Source organism: Lithobates pipiens, unplaced genomic scaffold (assembly GCF_037356315.1).
Source record: "Lithobates pipiens isolate NorthernLeopardFrog02 unplaced genomic scaffold, aLitPip1_a1.2 Scaffold_13, whole genome shotgun sequence".
In the NCBI taxonomy this organism is placed as follows: Eukaryota; Metazoa; Chordata; class Amphibia; order Anura; family Ranidae; genus Lithobates; species Lithobates pipiens.
The window spans coordinates 367,401,494-367,413,954 of NW_027507718.1; the positions used below are offsets into that span (position 1 = coordinate 367,401,494).

The window sequence follows — 12,461 nt, forward strand, 5'->3', positions numbered from 1 at the left end:
GTGCGGTGCGAATCACATCCGTTCTCATAAACCGCTGCAATGTGAACCCAGCCTTAGTGACACTGGCGACGGGGGGTGATCACGGGGTTAAACCTTTATTGGGGGGGTTAGGGGGGTACATTAGAACTAAAGGGGGCTAACCCTAACTGCCCTAACAGTTATTACAGTCACAAATGACACCAATGCAAAAAAAAAAAAAAAAATGACATTGGTGTCACTGTGACTGGGGGGCAGGGGTAATTGGGGGGGTGATCGGGGGGGGTGTGAGTGTGCCTGGCATGTTCTACTGTGTAGTGTCGTGTTGGTGAAACTCACCGATCCTCTCTCCTCGGTGTCGGAACGAAAAATACCGACACGGAGGAGAGATTACATCACTTCCTCTCCTGTGTTTACATTACAGGAGAGGAAGTGATGTCACGGAGGATTTTCATTCGTCGGGAGCGATCGTGAGGGGGTGGCCATGAATGAATGGCCGTCCCCTCATCCGGGATCGCTCCCGAACGAATACCGACCGCCGCAGGCACCGGGCGGGGGCCCGATCGACCCGCGGGCAGGCAAGGACGTACATGTAAGCCCTTATGCCTGCCCGTGCCATTCTGTCGACGTACATCGTCGTGCGGCAGTCGGGAAGTGGTTAAAATCACTTGCGGCTAAATTGTCAGCTCCCCGTAATACAGAGAACACTCAATGAGTGTTCTCTATATTAGCCGACAATTCATTCATTCATTGATTAAAAAAAAAAAAGCGTGGGGGTTCCCCTAAATTCAATTACCAGGCCCTTCAGGTCTGACATGGATATTAAGGGGAACCCCGTGTCAAATTTTAAAAAAAATTGACGTGGGGGTCCCCCTAAATATCCATACCAGACCCTTCAGGTCTGATATGGATATTAAGGGGAACCCCGCATCAAATTAAAAAAAAATTGACGTGGGGTCCCCCTAAAAATCCATACCAGACCCTTTATCTGAGCACGCAACCTGGCAGGCCGCAGGAAAAGAGGGGGGGACGAGAGAGCGGCCCCCCTCCCTCCACATACCCTCAACATTGGGAGGATGCTTTGGGGGTCTGTGACCCCTCAAAGCACCTTGTCCCCATGTTGATGAGGACAAGGGCCTCATCCTCACAACCCTGGCCGGTGGTTGTGAGGGTCTGCGGGCGGGGAGCTTATCAGAATCTGGAAGCCCCCTTTAACAAGGGGACCCCCAGATCCCGCCCCCCCTGTTTGAAATGGTAACGGGGTACAAAAGTACCCCTACCATTTCACAAAGAAAGTGCAAAAAGTGCAGTAAAACCGTGAATTTTAATAACATTTTTAAAAATCAACACACTCTCAAAAGTGGTACATAGGTGGGCATGTAATAATCTCAGCATCCGCTAGTCGCCGTCAGAGAGGAGAGGTCATCAGCTGTAAATCCAGCAGAGGAATAGGTGATTTGAATGGTCCCAGGTCTGGAAACACTGCTGAATACGATGTTTCTGGTGGTCGTGGAGTGCAAACACTAGACACCAGTGCTGGTGGGGATAGGCGTCACTTCCGTGTTCTGCTAACCCGGAAGTGATGCCTATCCCCGCCAGCGCTGGTGTGAGTGGGATACATTACTTCTATACAAAGTCAAAGTGAAACCAGAATGTATCCAAAAAATCTCTAATCTTGTTCCCAGACTAGATTGTGGCCTCATCGTACACACTGGCTCCCCAGCTGTTGCTGAGCAAAATGACGGCAGCTTGCATGGAAAATTTCATTTTTAATTTTTTGGGCAAAATAATTTTTTTGACTTTATAAATGCAATTATTGCTGCAGCAGATTCTAGACATGGTGCAGATCTGCCACTTTACAGGTAGACTAAGGGGACCTTCTCCAACACCTAGCACTATATTGGAAGGAATTGTTCACTTTTAGGCTTTCACAAACTTTTTTTTTATTGATGCATGTCCCCCAGGGCAGGACCTGGACCTCTATAACCATTGTATGCCCAATTAATTGCATGTAAGCCTTCAAAATGGGCACTTTTGTTTTTGATGTTTGAGTCCCATTGACTTTAATGGGGTTCGTTATTCGTGTCCGAACTTTTGCGGTGTTCAGAAGTTCTAGTGTGAACCGAAAAGGTCTGTTTGTCCCATCCCTAGTGGCAAGCATTCTGGGCTACTTTCTCAGAAGGAGGGTAATATTAGAAACATGATAAACTAATAATTCTCATCCCACTGCCCAACTGGTCTCTACTGCTAGAGCAATTGTGGCTGCTCAACAACAGGCCAGCCTGTGACAGCAATGCCCCTCTTCTAACATTGACTAATGCCCCATACACATGGGCTGAATGCTGGCCGACATCAGCTGGTTCAATAAAAACTGGACAACATTTGGCCCTTGTGTATACCAACTGCTTCTGTCAAATCAGCATGCTGGAAAAACAGCAGCCGTCTGGCTTCCAATCAGCGCTCTAAGCCAATGGCTGAGAGCACTGATTAAGGTGTTCTCGTGTGGGGCCATCCAGATCGTCAAATAGTTAGTGCAGTGGCTCTGGCCTGAGCTGACAGTTTTTTTCATTCATCCTGCTGGGTTGAACAGAAAAATACTAATAGTGTGTACCAGGCTTAATGCTGGCAGGCTCTCGGGGTGTGCCCTTATTGCTAAGCAACAGGGCAGCTTTATCTGCCTAGCCTTCTGTTCAATCAATATCCTGGTGGTCATACACCTGACTGGTCATAGACCTGTGGTGCTCTATTTGAGCATCACAAGCTCAGTACTCTGGGCTTGTGATAGCGTATTGCTACCTGATTCTTGGATTCTCCTGTTACTGAACCCTTTCTTGGATAATGAACTACTCTTTTGATTGCTCCTGCCCTGACCTCAAACTGTCTCTGGATTACACTTTGTTTCTGCATTACTTGACCTCTGACTGTTTCTGGATTATGCTCTGTCTGCTGCTTTTCTTGACTTCAAACTGTCTCTGGATTATTGCCTGCCACTACCTTTGCCATCACCAGCCTCTGGACTTCATTAACTACTTCAGCCTCGGAAGGGCATTTTTTGCAATACGGGACTGTGCCGCTTTAATTGACAATTGCACAGTCATGCAATGCTGTACCCAAACAATTTTTTTTCCCATAAATAGAGCTTTATTTTGGTGTTATTTGATCATCTCTGCGGTTTTTATTTTTTGCGCTATAAACAAAAAAAGAGCGACAATTTTGAAAAAAACTATATTTTGTGCTTTTTGCTGTAATAAATATCCCCAATTTTTTTTTTTTTTTTAAAAAGCACATTTTTTTCCTTAATTTAGGCCAATATTTATTATTCTACATATTTTTGGTGATAAAAATCACAAAAAGCATATATTGATTAGTTTGCGCAAACGTTATAGCGTCTACAAAATAGGGGATAGATTTATGGCATTTTTATTATTATTTTTTTACTATAATGGTGGCGATCTGCAATTTTTATCGAGACTGCGACATTATGACAGACACATTGAACACTTTTGACACATTTTTGGGTCGATTGACAATTGTATAGCGATCGGTGCTATAAAAATGCACTGATTGCTGTATAAATGTCACTGGCAGGGAAGGGGTTAACACTAGGGGGCGATCAAGGGGTTAACTGTGTTCCTATGTGTGTGTTCTAACTGTGAGGGATGGGACTGTCTATAGGAGATGAGAGATCATGGTTCCCAGCTCATAGGAACTCACAATCTCTCTCTCTCCTCTCCTCACAGAACTGAGATGTGTGTGTTTACACACACATGTTCCTGTTTTGCCTCTCGTGCCTGCGATCTCACTTAAAGGGACCAACGTACAGCCAAGACAGTTTGCGGGATTGTGCTGACCTGCCACAGTATAAAGAGGGTGGCTGGTCAGCAAGTGATTAAAGAATACTCACCAGCTGTGCTCTGCTCAATGCCTGAAATGCCTAAAGACCACAGGTACACTTTTTCATTAACTTTTCTCAGTCACTTGTGCCATAGTTTTGGTACTGGGGCAAGTGTTACAAAGGATTTATCCCAGTTTTATTCCAGATTTATCCTAGTTTTTGAGATCTTGTTGTACAAGCCTTACGCATGGTAGGTAATTGTAGACAAATAATACTGAAAAGGCCAGTAGTTGGATCCACAGATTACTTATTGGCGTGAAGGGTATTGACATTGCTCCACTTTTTTAGCCAAAAGGAAAATATTTAGAGTGTAGCATTCTGAGTAATTTTTTTTTTTCCGCTTAATGCAGGACTGTGATATGAGTCCCTAGAAGGTGAGGGAAATGAGACATAGTTAAAGCAGAGTTCCACACACTTTTGAGAGGTGGTCTTCAATGAAAGACCACATCTCCACCCTCGTTTTTGGTTAGGTAAAACAATTTTTTATTCTAACTAACCTTTTTATGAAGTACACCCTATAATTCCGATCCATCTGGTCTGTGGCCCAGAACGTCATATCCTCTTCTTCGGTGAGCCCCCCCCCCCCCCCCCCCCGATGTCATCTGGGAAATGGTTGTTTCCCAGAAGACAGCCGGCCATTCACAAATCACTACACGAGTCACGCATGTACGTTAGGAAACGAGCAGTGAAGCCGCAAGGCTCCACTGCCGATTTCCCTTAATTAGAATGGCTGCGCCTGCACCCTATCTGATGGATGAGGGGCCAACATCACGGGCTCCCTGGACAGGTAAGCGTCCTTATTAAGTGTTTGTAGCTGCTGACTTTAAAAAAAAATGCGGGTGGAACATCACTTTAAAGCTAGAGATTTGAAATCAGATAATAAAATGTTGTACAAGGAACATATTATTGTAATATTGCACCATGAGGCCATCTGGCCCTAGGGTTTTTCACAGTTTCATCTGTTTCAGTGGCGGGGATATTCCCTGAAGTGATGTGATAAAATTTGGATTTCAATCTTCAAAATGGCATGAGATTCATAAAGAGTCAGGTAGTCTTGGTATAGTTATACGTGTGCTGTGGTATATTTGTACCATCTCAAACCTATTTTGGTCTCACATTGTTTTGTTACAGCTTGAGATTTTGTGCGTAAAACAAAAAAATAGTCACCATGTAACTGCTTTTGTGACATTTGTAACCAATTATACAGAAAGATGCAACATGAAGGAGTGCAGTTTCTGCTTCCCACATGAAGAAAAAGTAAAACAAAGTTTAGCATACTGTACACATCATCAATGTATATTCGGAAGCATATGTTCATTGCAATGTTATTTTACTCTTCCTGTTGAATCTGTTGCAATTTAAATACATCTGCTTGCTTCTGCAAAAAGCTTTCAACAGTGTGTTTTAAAGGATTGTAAGTGAAATTTGTGGTAACTAGAGATAGAATAGGGCAGAACAGGGCTCTAGGCAAGGTAGCAGCAGCTACTGTATGCCTCATGACCCTCCTTTAGTTTGACATTGATGAGTATTACAGCAGGCATAGAAAAGCCACCACACTTGCACTATATTCATTGCCATGGCCTGCTTCATCAGACACTAACTGCCTGCAAGTACATCCTTCCTTGTGAAGTGATAGGTACATGTAAAGCTCTGACCAAGTGGACCAACTCTGGTTTAGTGTAAGAACAAAAAGGTTGTGTCTGGGCCCCCTGAACATCTAACAGAGTCTCAGCTCTTACCTAGAGGATAATGTAGCAATGGTGGTGACTGTGTAAATGTTCTCTTAAAGTGGATGTAAACCCAATTTATGTAAATTGAGCTGGCCACATATATCTGCAGTGTTTTCTTATCTCTCTTCTTTCTCCTGCTCTGCTCTACTGTTATCAACATAACTTCTAACAAGTTCTCCAACACATGTGATAAAACCAGCCTGAATTTAGTGTCTGGGAGGGTGCCATCTCTAAAAGTCTCTGCCTATGTGGAGAGGGTGTGTACCTTTCCTCAAATCAGCTGCCTCCCAGTGTAATCCAACACTGCACTACTACTGCTAAATGAGGAAGTGAAAATTCTAACACGATAGACTGGGGGCTTGCCCGACGCCCATGAGGGTGGCAGGGTATGCCCCTATTTTCTATAGCTTTTACGATTGGTCTTTGAAATGCTAGATTATATGCATCTATCCTTGGTTAATAAGGTTCGTTATGTCAAGTCTTTTAAAGGGAGTCCAACTCCGACATCAGAATCACTTCTGTTTTATAGTAATGGCCTCCCCTGGGCTCCCTTTAGATTTTTTCTGGGGAACCACCAGGGGGATTGTTTATATATTAGCCTGAGTTAAAATTTAGTTTCTTAATTAATTGTTCGTGTCTGATATTATGAGTCATACTATGTTATAGTTACTACGCACTTTTGTGCTTACTTTTTTCTTGTTTTCAACATTTAAATATGGCGAGTAGGCCTGGCGGACCACTGCACCCCCTTAGAATCGGCGCTTGTATAGGATCATGATCCTAGCCAACCACCGACCTCCATATGGGTCCACAAACCCACGTCCAGTAGCGCTAATGCTGTACTCACAATATTTCTTCCGAGAGTCCCTCGGATTTACTGTACTTACCTTTCTTGTCTTCTTTCACTATTTTTCCCATGTCTCTCCTTACTACTTCTCTCTATTTTCTTCTTCCCTTGTCCATGAGTCCATGGGGGTTGCATCCGGAACCAATGGTAAGCTTTTATCTGCCTTTCTATTATGACATTACACTGGTTGTCATTAAATGTACAGGGCATGAATTCACCCCAGAAAAGGATAAAAGTTTAAGTACCTTAAATAACAGCATGTTGACGTTGCGCGTTTACAGGAAACTAATTTTTCTTCCGCCTCTTACCCTAAATAGTTTTACTCTCAATACCCCCAAGTGTTTTTAGCCAATGGCTTGACCAGAGAGGATTTTTAATAGCCTTTCGTAAATTGGTCCCCTTCTGGTGCGATAAACAGATTGCAGACCCTGACAGCAGATACTTTCTGCTCGTAGGCAACATTCAGGACACAGAGATTACCATTTTGACCTATTATGCTCCCAACTCTAACCCGGGACCCTTCTTGTCACATATCGGTGCCTTGCTGACGTCACACCAGAGGGGGACCCTGTTGTTAGCAGGGGACTCAAATGTAGCCCTGGACCCAGTATTGGAAAAATATCCCTCTGAAAGGGTAGCCGCCTCTCCCGCAGCTAAAACATTCTCTCAATCCCTACGCTCTTATGATTTGGTAGATCTCTGGAAGGAATTACACCCATCGAGTAAAGACTATACATATTACTCCCATCCACATCATTCACACTCTAGAATTGATCATGTCATAATGCTCAGAAAACATCTTCCCTTAATAGAATCAGTTTCCATCTTAGCGGCCCCTTGGACAGACTACGACCCCCTCCTAGTAGTTTGCCGGTCCCTAATGCATAACCCGCAACACTCTCCCTGGATCATAAAAGACTCCCTGTTATCACTGCAAGACATTCAAGAAAACCTACTAGATACTTCAGTTGAATATTTCTGCCTTAATTTCCCCTCAGTCTCTTCCCCAGTAACACTATGGGAAGCCTACAAGGCTGTGCTCAGAGGTCAGATTATCCAGATAGCATCAAAACGCAAAAAGGAAAGGCAAAAATTGCAGTCAACATTGGAATCCCGGCTAGATTCTATTTCAACAGCCTTTAAGCAAACTCCCTGACCTGCAAACCGTAAGCTCTTGGGCCTGGCTCGCACAGAACTAGATCTCTGTCTTACCGATCAGGCAGAACGAACCTTGCGCTGGTCTTGCCAGCATTGGTACATCAAGGCTAATAAACCAAATGCGATGCTGGCCAAGAGACTATGTACATTTAATTCCAAGCCAGCCCCTATTACCTTACGCACCTGACATAATATACTCACTAGCAATCCGGTCCGTATACTAGATGAGTTCCACTATAGATTCGTTACCTTATATTTGGCCCAAGATGCTAAGACAGATTGGGATAGGACAGAATTTCTACAATGTATATCACTACCTACCATATCTGAGATGCAGATGGACCTTATGGACCGTGATATTCAAGAGTCGGAAGTTCGACAATGTATTAAAGACCTAAAAATAGGGAAGAGGCCGGGTCCGGATGCCTTCACGGCGCTTTACTATAGAAAGCTGGTAGAGGTGTTAGCCGCTCCCTTGACGGCTATGTATAATTCAGTTAAAAACGGTCAGAACTTCACTTCTGACCTAATGACAGCCAATATAGTGATGCTGCCAAAGCCAGACCGTGACCACACCTCTTGGGCTAACTTCTGACCCATACCTTTAATTAACATTGATATGAAGATTCTCACAAAAATATTAGCTAATCATTTGAATTTGTTCCTTCCCCGATTAATTAAAAAGGATCAAGTAGATTTTATCCCGATGAGACAGGCTGGGGACGCCATCCGGAGGATTATACAACTACAGCATCTCGGCCATAGCTACTCCCTGGAAACAATGCTTTTGTCGTTGGATGTGAACAAGGTCTTTGACACATTGTCCTGGCCATACCTTATGACAGGACGAATAAGAGTGGCGAAAGTGGGCAGCCCTGCCGAGTACTCCTCCGGCAGGAAAAATAGGGGATACAAATCCATAATATTTAATTTTAGCTTGAGGGGCATCATAGAGTGCCGCCAACCAACGCAAGAACGAGGTATCAAAGCCATCATGTCTGGCATTAGCGGAGGCAATTCGTTCACATCCGGATATAAAAGGCATTGAAGTGGCAAGCTTTGCACACAAAATCTCCCTATTCGCGGATGATATCCTATTGACAATGACATCATCTAGAATTTCACTACCTAATCTGTTCTCCCTTCTGGAGACCTGTGCATCCCTCTCTGGTCTTCGGGTTAACCCCACCAAATCTAAAGCAATGTCAGTGAATCTCTCCCCTTCAGAATTATCCTCTATAAAAGAACACTTCCCATTTCAATGGCTCCCCTCACTACCCTACTTAGGCATCCACATCACTCCTAAATATGATGGTTTGTATCAGGCTAATTTTGCTCCTCTTTTTAGAAAACGTACTGCAATGTTATCCTCCTGGTCCCATTGCCCATTATCTTGGTTTGGTAGGATTTCTGCGGTCAGCATGTCATACCACCCAAAATTACTGTATTATTTTCGGGTACTACCTGTCCCAGTAGCCTCTTATGTACTACGAATCCAACAATGCAAACTCCTAAAATGTATATGGGGCTCCTCTTCCTGAACGCTATAGCTATCTTCAAATCAAACATTTTCTTCAACAACTTATTCGGGCTCAACCTACCCCTTACACCTTGACCCCCTTTGAAAGAATTTGCAGGGCTATTCCTCACTCCCCGGGGGTAATATCCCTACTTTATTCCTCCATCATCTCAAAAAGACCTAGGGAAATAGTTGGACCCAGAAGACTGGCAGACTATAATGATATCTCTCACAAAAAGCTCAAGGAATGTCCTTATTCTAGAAAATGCATATAAGGTCTTTTATAGGTGCTATTACACACCTGAAAGGCTAGCACGATTCATCCCTTCCTACTCATTGCTATAGGGGTTGCCCATCAATAGGTTCAATGGCCCATATTTGATGGACATGTCCAAAGGCCTGTAGACTTTGGGTCAGGGTCTATGCTCTTTTTTTTACAGAATATGTTCCACTCCAACCTGAAAAGAGACCCATATGAAGCCCTGCTATGCAAACCTATCCTTGAGCTCCTCCGCCCAGAACGTCAACTAGCTCAACATCATTTAATGCAACAAAACTCACTATCGCACGGTCTTGGAAAACTCCTGTACTTAGTTTTGAGGCAGTAAAAAAATGCATGAATGACATAATGATCAATGAGAAACTAATGTCCCTGGTTTCTGACACACATAGTAAATTCCTTAGAGTCTGGAAACCCTGGATATCATATACGCAACCCTCCAGATTTCATAATCAGCTCCTATCAATCTAACGGTCCAGTGTGCACCCCCAAACCCCCTGGGATGGACTCTCTCCCCCTCTCTTCCCCCTCCCTCTCTTTCCTATGGCCTATATCTTCTTTCCACTTTTTGCTACCAATCTACTCTCTTCTTTTTTGTCTTTTTGTATATTCCATTCTAAGACTCCGGTTGTAAAGGTGTCAATCCAATACTGATGGTTATAATGATATGCTACAACCAAAATCGACAGACTAGATTATTTTCTTATTTTTTCTTTTATCCACAAGCTTTATGCATATACACAACAAATATCACATTTTTAGCATGATGTTTGAACATCACCAGGAAACATCACAACTGTTTGTGTTTTTTGCATTTACCCTCTCTTCAAATATTCAAAATATTTGTACAGATGTATATTGTATGATATATATAATAAATATCCCATCGTTATTTTCCTCTTATTTTATGTCCACTGTAACCATCATATACTTGTATGTTTTTTTGTTGTACTCAATTTTCCAATACAACTTTTGTAAAAGAAAATTCTAACACAATATGCACTTTCTAAACAGTATATAAAGCTAAAGACAGCAGATATATATGTAAAACTGTAGGAGAATTTGTTTCAATCTCTTTGTATCATCCGAGGCTGTTCACTTCACTGGCTATATGTGAGTGTTTACATCCACTTTAAATAAAAAAACTGACAGCCAAATGGCTTGACAAGTCAAAATATAGAACTTACATTAAAGTGAACTATACTGCATCTGAACACCAAAAACTAAAAATGCCATTTAATTCATATCTAATATTTAAAACAATTTAATCTATCCACCCATTTCTCTATGCTTTGTTTTGGTACCAAATTGAAAAAAAAAAATCTCCTAAAATTACTGATCATGGCCATCTTGAGCAAGGTCAGGTGATCCATGTACCATTTACTTCCTGGAATCCATCTACCCTTAGCTGACTCATGCTTGCAGGAGGGCGGTCTTAACAGGGACGTGCAGTGAGGTCAGTGGCTGGTGGGGCATTGTTGTAAATGCCGTTCAAACCACACATGTGAGATAATGCCGTGAAAGTTAGAGCGAGAGCAATAATTGTGTCGCCTATGGAAATTTTTAGGTACTGAAGTTTGGCTTCATTCCACGAGTGTGTGCAATTTTAAAGCATGACATGTTAGGTATCTATTTACTCAGTGTAACATCATCTTTCACAATATCCCAAAAAATCGGGCTAACATTAGTGTTTTTTTTATTATTCATGAAAAAATTGCTGCGCAAACACCGTGTGATGTAAATACAGATCATTAGCAAAGAGTTTTGACTGCACAGAAATTTCCGTTAAAACCCCATCAGTGAGTGGCAACAGTTTCACCCAGCCCCCATCGCTACCAACCACAACAATGACCCCCCCCCCCATACGCGGTCCCACCAAAAAGGTTGAGCCCCGCTGCCCTAGGATATCTGCTAAAAACACATATATATATATATATATATATATATATATATATATATATATATATATATATATATATATATATATATATATATAATGTTTGGATGTTCTTTACAGGAGAGAAGGGTCAGAATTGGCCTGGGTGGAAAGTGATTAATTACCATGAGTAAATACTATACAAATAATTATTATATATTGTTCTTAAGGTAATTTATTATATTTTCAAGATATGTACTCAAGCAGGTGACAAATTACTGACGCTGGAAGTTATAACTTCAAACCAGTAATTTCACAGTAAATTGATAAATAATAAATTATTATTTTATAATGTATATAGCATAATAATATATTATTTAGCTTTATCAAAAAAGTACCTTTTCATCAGCAGCAGATTCTCTTAACTGTGTGAGAAAAACTTGGCATTATGGATAAACCTTATACCCTTAAACCCTTGTTTTTTTTGCCTTATAGTTAAGAGGGCTGAGCTAGAAGGGAACATTTGTCTTTTAGACACATGCCCCCTTCTATGACACTGCAGTGAGAGGAGACAAACTATTTATGGTGAATATGCATATCTGATAGCAGAACAATGGTGGGCTCAACTTATGCCAGCATAGAGATGCAAAGACTGAAGCTGCTGACCTTTAATAAATAGACACTTACCTGTCCCAGGATCCAGTGCTGTGCTCACTCAAGCAATTTTTTTCACCGGTCTTTGGTATCCAGTGCTGGCATCTTAACTGTGAGCACCCTGTTGTAACAGCTTGTGGCTTCACAGCCGGCTGTCAACTGCACATGCGTTAGCCACACTACACATTGTGAATGGTCATGCAGCAGAAATGGGAGAGGGTATCTGTCAAAACCATCTACTTACTCCCCCCCAAAAAATATTGCTAATGTTAAAGAAGAGTTGGGGAGGGGGTCTTAAAATGGAACTTCCCCTTTTGGGTGAAGTTGCGCTTTAAACTTTAATTTGAAGCAATTGGATTTTATCTGTTTTATTATTTCCTTCTGTCTTTATAATGGTGGTTAAGTGAACTGGGCAAAGTTTGATTTCTTGGATGTTTGGCAAATCCACGAAATAATATTGTTATGACATTACAGCCAGTCAACTTTTGACAAATTGTTAAATGTGGGTCACGTTTCGATTTTTAGA

General features: G+C 42.1%; 1 protein-coding gene across 1 annotated transcript in view; it reads left to right on the top strand.

Moving 5' to 3' along the window:
• Window positions 1-12,461, top strand: part of GALNTL6 (polypeptide N-acetylgalactosaminyltransferase like 6) — a 1,867,045-nt gene that overhangs the window by 316,657 nt on the left and 1,537,927 nt on the right. The window lies entirely within an intron of this gene.